The 7,431-nt window shown below is 44.5% G+C and overlaps 1 non-coding gene across 1 annotated transcript; it reads right to left on the minus strand.

The window, feature by feature from the left end:
• Positions 1-222: 222 nt before the first annotated feature.
• On the minus strand, positions 223-307 carry TRNAP-UGG. Its single transcript has one exon. It is a non-coding gene; the product is annotated as a tRNA-Pro (tRNA).
• Between the last annotated feature and the right edge of the window lie 7,124 nt (positions 308-7,431).

Consider the following 7,431-nt stretch of genomic DNA (forward strand, 5'->3'; position numbering starts at 1 on the left):
CAGGGAACATATATCTCTGTATGCACATATACCTTTTTTTTGTTTTTTGTGCAGTCCTTAACCATGCAAAACCATTCTTTTTAAAATTTTTTGAATTCTTTAAATTTTTTTTTAACGTTTTCTTTTTGAGAAACAGAGAGACAGAGCATGAGTGGGGGAGGGACAGAGAGAGAGGGAGACACAGATTCGAAGCAGGTCCCAGGCTCTGAGTTGTCAGCACAGAGCCTGACGTGGGGCTCGAACCCACGAACCGCGAGATCGTGACCTGAGCCCAAGTCAGAGGCTCAACCGACTGAGCCACTCAGGCGCCCTGCAAAAACCATTCTTAACTTGCAGGCTGGACTTAGCTCACAGGTCATAGTTTGCTGACCCACATAGATGATGAGAAGCCATTGGAGACTTTTGTTTTACTTTAAAAAAATTTAGGTGTAGTTATCACGCAGTGTTATGTGAGTTTTAGGCGTACAATATAATGATTCAACAATTCTATACATTTTTCAGGGCTCGTCGTGATGAGTGTACTCTTAATCCCCTTCACCTATCCCTCCACCCGCCTCCCCTCTGGTAACGTCCAGTTTGTTCTCTATTGTGGAGTCTGTTTCTTGGTTTGTCTCTTTTTTTTCTTTGTTCATTTGTTTTCTTCCTTAAATTCCACATATGAGTGAAATCATATGGGCTTTGTCTTTCTCTGACTGACTTATTTTGTTTAACATTATACTCTAGACATGTCATGGCAAATGCCAAGATTTCATTCTTTTTTGTGGCTGAATAATATTCCATCACGCACACACACACACACACACACACCCCCCACTCTTTTATCCACTCATGTATCAATGGATATTTAGGTTGCTTCCATATCTTGGCTATTGTCAATAATGCTGCCATAAACATAAAGGTGCATATATCTTCTCAAATTGGTGTTTTCATTTTGTTCAGGTAGCAGTGTGATTATGGGTTTATAGGGTGATTCTGTTGTTAATATTTTGAGGAACTTCCATACTGTTTTCCACAGAGGCTCCACTAGCTTGCATTGCCATTTTTGTAATGTTTATGTTTGAGAGAGATAGAGAGACAGAGAGTGAGCAGGGGAGGGACAGAGAGAGAGAGGAAGACATAGAATCTGAAGCATTTCCAGGCTCTGAGCTGTCAGCATAGAGCCCTATGAGGGGCTTGAACTCACAAACTGCATGAGCATGACCTGAGCCAAAGTCGGACGCTCAACCGACTGAGCCACCCAGGCGCCCGGCCATTGGAGACTTTTTTCTAAGTTTACTTATTTATTTTGAGAGAGAGAGACAGAGAGAGAGAGAGAGAGAGAGAGCGTGCGTGCACAAGTTGGAGAGGGGCAGAGAGAGAGGGAGCCAGAGAATCCCAAGGAGGCTCTGCACTGTCAGTGTGGAGCCTGATATGGGGCTTGAACCCACAAACTGTGAGGCTGAGACCTGAGCCGAAACCAAGCATCATATGCTCAACCAACTGAGCCACCCAGCCACCCTACGACTGGAGGCGTTTCAGCAGGAAATGACATAATCAGATTTGAACATTGGAAAGATTGCTCTGGTGGCAGAGGCTGGGGGTTGGAGGGAGACTTAGGTGGGAAGGGATACGTCAAAGAAGACGGCTAAGGAGGCTAATCATAATGGTCCCGGGGTGGGGGGGGAATAATGAGGGCCAGAACCAGGGTGGTGGTAGTGACGCCCCTTCTTGACAGCTGGGCTGAAACCAGGCACCCGCGAGTGAATGAACGTGGCGTTACCTTTCTCTCCCTCCTCCTACCAGCTCTTCTTCCTACCTTCTCCTACCTTCTCTCCCTCCTCCTACCAGCTCTTCTTGTCCACTGGGGGTGAGGGTGGCAAATGGTGGAAGGCTGCCATGTGGCCCCCTCTATCCAGGCACAGCTTCGCCCTGGGGAACACTGTACGTCCTCTGAGCAGGACCCCCTTTTCCCGGCACCCCCACGGGGGGAGTCCACGTCCCTTTCTTCCTGCTGGGACTCACCCTGGGGTACGCTGACCTTCCCTTCCTTTGGAGTCAAAGAGCCTCCCTTCCTCTTCAAAACAAGCATTGCCAGAGAATCTCTTACTACAGGTGCCAGCACCATGTCTGGGGATTTTTTCCAACTTTATTCTGATTTCCCAGAGTGCCTGGCAGCTCGAGGGTTACGCTTTTCACTCGTCTCTTTTGTTCACCACCCAGAGGAGCTTCCTGTTTCAGCTGTAAAAGGTAGGACAAGAGCAAAGGGGCCCTGAGTGGGGTTTAAGTCCCGACTTTTCCTTAGCTGGGTGCCGATTACATCGTCCTCCTTGTGGGAACAGGTGCCGCCTCCCAACAGACGACTTGTGTCCATGCTCTTTGCGTGTTTTCTGTCACTTAGATTTCTCATGCTCTTTATTGCCCCGTTTCCCTTTTGTCCCAGGGCCCATCTCTTCCTCCCTTATCTCTGAGTCCCCGTCTCAGCCCTCGAGGGTTATCTTTCTCCCCCCAGGATATGGATACCTTTTTCAAGATTTCCCGTGCAGTTCCCAGGGTAGGCTTCCCGCCCTTTTTACCTTTCTTTCCTTCTCAAATGCTTTAGTGCAATTTCTCGAATTACGTCTCTAACGAGAGGAGGGCACGTTCTGATGAGCACGGGTTTTTAAATGCTTCCAATATAACTAACAACAGAATGAATATTCTACTTTCCTTCCCCCCCCCCCCCGCCCAGGTTTCACCGGACAAACATTTGTTACTGAATTTGAGGAGATAAGGGTTTCCCTTCAGCTGTACTTGAGGGGGTGCAGGACTCATGATAGCTTAGCCGGTCCTCGATTGTGTGTGTTTCTCCCCTAGTCAGGCAAGTTCCACATTGGAACATTCTGTTCTGTGGTCCTCATGGGTAGCAGCGGTGATGGTGATGGGGATGGTGATCATAGGAGTCTTAGCTAACATTTCTCCAGTGTTTGCTACATGCCGGATACTGTGCTCAGCTCTTCATTCGTGTGCTTTATTTCGTCCTCACAGGGGTCCTCTGATTTACAGACTTTTTAAAAAGTTTATTTATTTATTTTGAGAGAGAGAGCCAGAGAGAGAGAGAAAGAGAGACAGAATGTGAGCAGAGGAGGGGCAGAGAGAGAGAGAGAGAGAGAGAGACACAGAATCTGAAATAGGCTCCAGGCTGTTAGCTGTCAGGACAGAGCCCCCGCTCGGAGCTCAAACCCACGGACAGCAACGTTGCGACCTGAGCCGAAGTCGTACGCTAAACCCACTGAGCCACCCAGGCGCCCCAAGAGTTGGACGCTTAATTGCTTAACTGACTGAGCCACCCAGACGCCCCTGGCTTATAGAACTTTGATCATGTCATTTTACAAATGAGGAAACAGATTTAGAGCGATTAATGAATTTACCCAAGGCTGGATGATGGCACCAGCATTCACCTGTACTGACCACACCATTTGTCACCAGTTTGGGTCGCCATATATACAGATGCATTCTCTTTAGGCTTCATCAAAGGATTTGTCAAGGCACAGGAATATTGGTTACAACATTTGGGTTTGTTCCGTTTCAGCTCCCACCGCTCCTGAGGAGTGTAGTTCGGAGTTTCCACTGTTTCTGAGATTAAGCTTCCCTTTGGGTAAGAAAACACTGGAGCCCCCAAGGTGAGCCCTAAGTGCAACCAGCAACCAAGGCTGACACTTCATCAGAAGGCATAGTGCCCAGGGCCCATGATACTTGTAGGGGTCCGCGGAAGTGCTGCCATTTCTTTTAAGATCAGAAGGGAAAAAAATAAACTTCTGGGTCAAAAAAATGCTTTTTTTAATACGTAATACTAATATATTTGTCTTTATATCAGTGCAATCATAGACTGCAGATTTTCTTTCTTGATTGACTGATTGAAGAAGAAGCCCATGAAGGCAACATGCCAGGGCCCATGAAAGTCCCCATAGGGCCGTGCCAGCACAGGGAGGGCACTGGGCCTCTTCGCTGGCACTTTTGTTCTCAGCCATCTCCCCAGCGTGGAAGGGAGAGAAGGCTCTGGAGTCAGACCCTCTGACTGGAGCCCTTCAATCAGGCCATTTGCTGATCTCCTCAGACCCTCCCCTTCCTCACTAGCGACGTAGAACTCCTGTCAGTGTGAGGACCGAGTACAACATGGCTGACCCGGAATAAGGGCTCAGGGGGTGTGAGCTCTCGTCTCCACCTGTCCTGCTTCCCCAGTCGCAGAGGTGGCCAGAAGCCGCGTCTGAAATTCAGAATCCACGGAAAAGTAGCAGGTAAAGGAAGAGGGACGAATAACCCAATGACAGGATTACATACACCCAAATAAAAAATGCATTTTATTTTCAGACAACATTGAACGCATGCCCATGAATTTTTGCCTATAACATTTTGAAGTCTACGTGCGGTTGTGGTTTAGGATTGAGTAAACGGGTCTAGAAGCAGACTGCCTGGCTTGGAACTTGGTTCAATCGCTTACCAGCTGTGGAATCTTGGGAAGTAAGTAGACCTTCTGGGTTTCAGTTTTCCCATCTGTGTAGTGGGAGTATTCACTGTAATTAACCCTATCAAAGTTGTTTTGCGGATTAAATGAGTTAAACAACAATGACTTCTAGAACAGAGCCCAGAATATACGGTGTGAGCTCATTAAATGTTGGTTACATTGTTGCTCTTAACCAAGAGAATGAGCTTTTTGTGCTTAGATTCTCAGACGTTTCCCTCTGTATTTATAGATCATTCTTTGCTTTCTACTTCTGGTCATTTGCCCATCACATATGAGACACCACTCTCTCCGATAGTTTTTTCTATTTTTAAAAATCTTTATTCTTATGATGTTTTTGCAATCTTTACCAAAACACCAACAGCATTTTTCACAGAACCAGAACAAATAATGCCAGAGTTTGGATGGAACCACGAAAGACCCTGGATAGGCAAGACAGTCTTGAAAAACAAGAGCAAAGTTGGAAGGAGCACAACCCCAGATTTCAAGATATGCTAAAGTTGTCGTTGTGGTAATTGGGGCGCCTGGCTGGCTCGGTCAGTAGAGCACGTGACTCTTGATCTGGGGGTTGTAAATTCGAGCCCCACGTTGAGTGTAGAGATTACTTAAAAAAAAAAATTGTAAAAAAAACCCCACCAAAGTTACAGTAATCAAAACTGTATGGTCCTGGCACAAAAATGAACACATAAATCAATGGACCAGGACAGAGAGCCCAGAAATAAACCCACAATTATATGGTTAATTAATCTTCAACAGAAGAGGCAAGACTATGCAAAGACAGTCTCTTCAACAAATGGTGTTGGGAAAACTGGACAGCAACATGCAGAAGAATGAAACTGGCCTTTCTTTTTTTTTTTTTAATTTTTTTTTAACATTTTATTTATTTTTGAGACAGAGAGAGAGAGAGCATGAACAGGGGAGGGTCAGAGAAAGAGGGAGACACAGAATCCGAAACAGGCTCCAGGTTCTGAGCTGTCAGCACAGAGCCCGATGCGGGGCTCGAACCCACGGACCGCGAGATCGTGACCTGAGCCGAAGTCGGCCGCTCAACCGACTGAGCCACCCAGGCGCCCCGAAACTGGCCTTTCTTACACGATACACACACAAAAAATTCAAAATGGATGACAGACCTAACTGTGAGACCTGAAACCATCCAAATCCTAGGAAAGAACACAGGCAGCAACCTCCTTGACATCAGCTGTACCATTTTTTCTAGACATGCCTTTCCTCAGGCAAGGGAGACAAAAATAAACTACTAAGACTACACCAAAATAAAAAGCTTCTTTACAGCAAAGGAAATAACCAACAAACCAAAAGACAATGTATTGAGCGGGAGAAGGTATTTGCAAATGACATGTCTGATAAAGGGTTTCTATCTAAAATATATAAAGAGCTTACACAACTCAACACACACACACCACAATCTAATTAAAAAATGGGCAGAAGACATGAATAGATGTTTCTCCAAAGAAGGCATCCAGATGGCCAACAGATACAACATCAAAAGATGCTCAACGTGACTCACCATCAGGGAAATCTAAATCAAAACCACAATGAGTTATTACTTCACACCTGTCACAATGGCTACAATAAAAAATTCAGGAAACAACAAGCGTTAGCAAGGATTTAGAGAAAAAGGAACCCTTGTGCACTGTTGGTGGGAATGCAAACTGGTGCAGCCATGATGCCAAACGGTATGGAGTTTCCTCAGAAAATTAAAAATAAAACTACCCTATGATCCAGGAATCGCACTACTGAGAATTTACCCAAAGAATATGAAAAATGATAACTTGAAAGGATGTGTTTAATGCAGCATTATTGACAAGAACAAAATTATGGAAGTAGCCCAAATGTCCATGAATAGATGAATGGATAAAAAGAGATGATATACATACAATGGGATATTACACAGCCATAAAAAAGAATGACATCTTGCCATTTGTAACAGTATGGAGGGATCTAGAACGTATAATGCTAAGTGAAACGAGTCGGAGAAAAACAAAGAACATGATTTCACTCATAGGGGGAGTTTAAGAAACAAAACAAGTGAACAAAGAAGAAAAGAGAGAAACTAACCCTCCCCGCCAAAGGAAAAACCAAAACAAAACTAGACTCTTCACAACAGAGAATAAATTGGTGGTCACCAGAGGGGAGGTGGGTGTGGGGGATGGGTGAAAGAGTTTACGTAAAAGGGATTAATTGTACACTTATCATGAGGAGTACTGAGTAATGCACTGAATTTCTGAATCACTATATTGTACACCTGAAACTAATGTTACCCTAACACTTGTTAGTTAACTATATTGGGATCAAAATAAAAAAGAAAATATATACAATAGTTAAAATCGTCATCACCATCATTATTGTTATTTAATTGACGTATAGCTGGCCTAATATTATATTAGTCTCAGGTATATAACATAGTGATTTGGCAGTTATTTACATTACAAAATGCTCACCACAGTACATGTAGTTACCATCTGTTGCCACACAAAGTTACATAATATTCTTGACTATATTTCCAATGGGTACTTTTCCTCCCCATGACTTATTTCATATTTGGAAGTTTGTATCTCTTAATCCCCTTCACCTACTCCTCCAGTCTCCCCACCGGCAAACACAAGTTTGTTCTCTGTATCTTTGAATCTGTTTCTGTTTTTATCGGTTTTAGATTTCACACACAAGTGAAATAGATGGCATTTGTCTTGTCTGGCTTATTTCACTTAGCATAATGCCCTCCACGTCTGTCCGTGGTGTTGTAAATGGCAAGATCTTGTTCTTTTTTATGGCTGAGTAATATTCCATCAGATATGTAATGTAGCAGGATTCTCGTGCAGAGTTGTGACACGGAGGCTTTTCTCTCCAGAAGGCAACTTTATTCCTGCCAGCACTGCTCAGTTGGGTTCGTACCCGAGGAACTGAGCCCCGAACGACCTGTGGCGTAGTTTTTTCAT

The sequence above is a fragment of the Panthera tigris genome, chromosome B4 (genome assembly GCF_018350195.1).
Source record: "Panthera tigris isolate Pti1 chromosome B4, P.tigris_Pti1_mat1.1, whole genome shotgun sequence".
Classification (NCBI taxonomy): domain Eukaryota; kingdom Metazoa; phylum Chordata; class Mammalia; order Carnivora; family Felidae; genus Panthera; species Panthera tigris.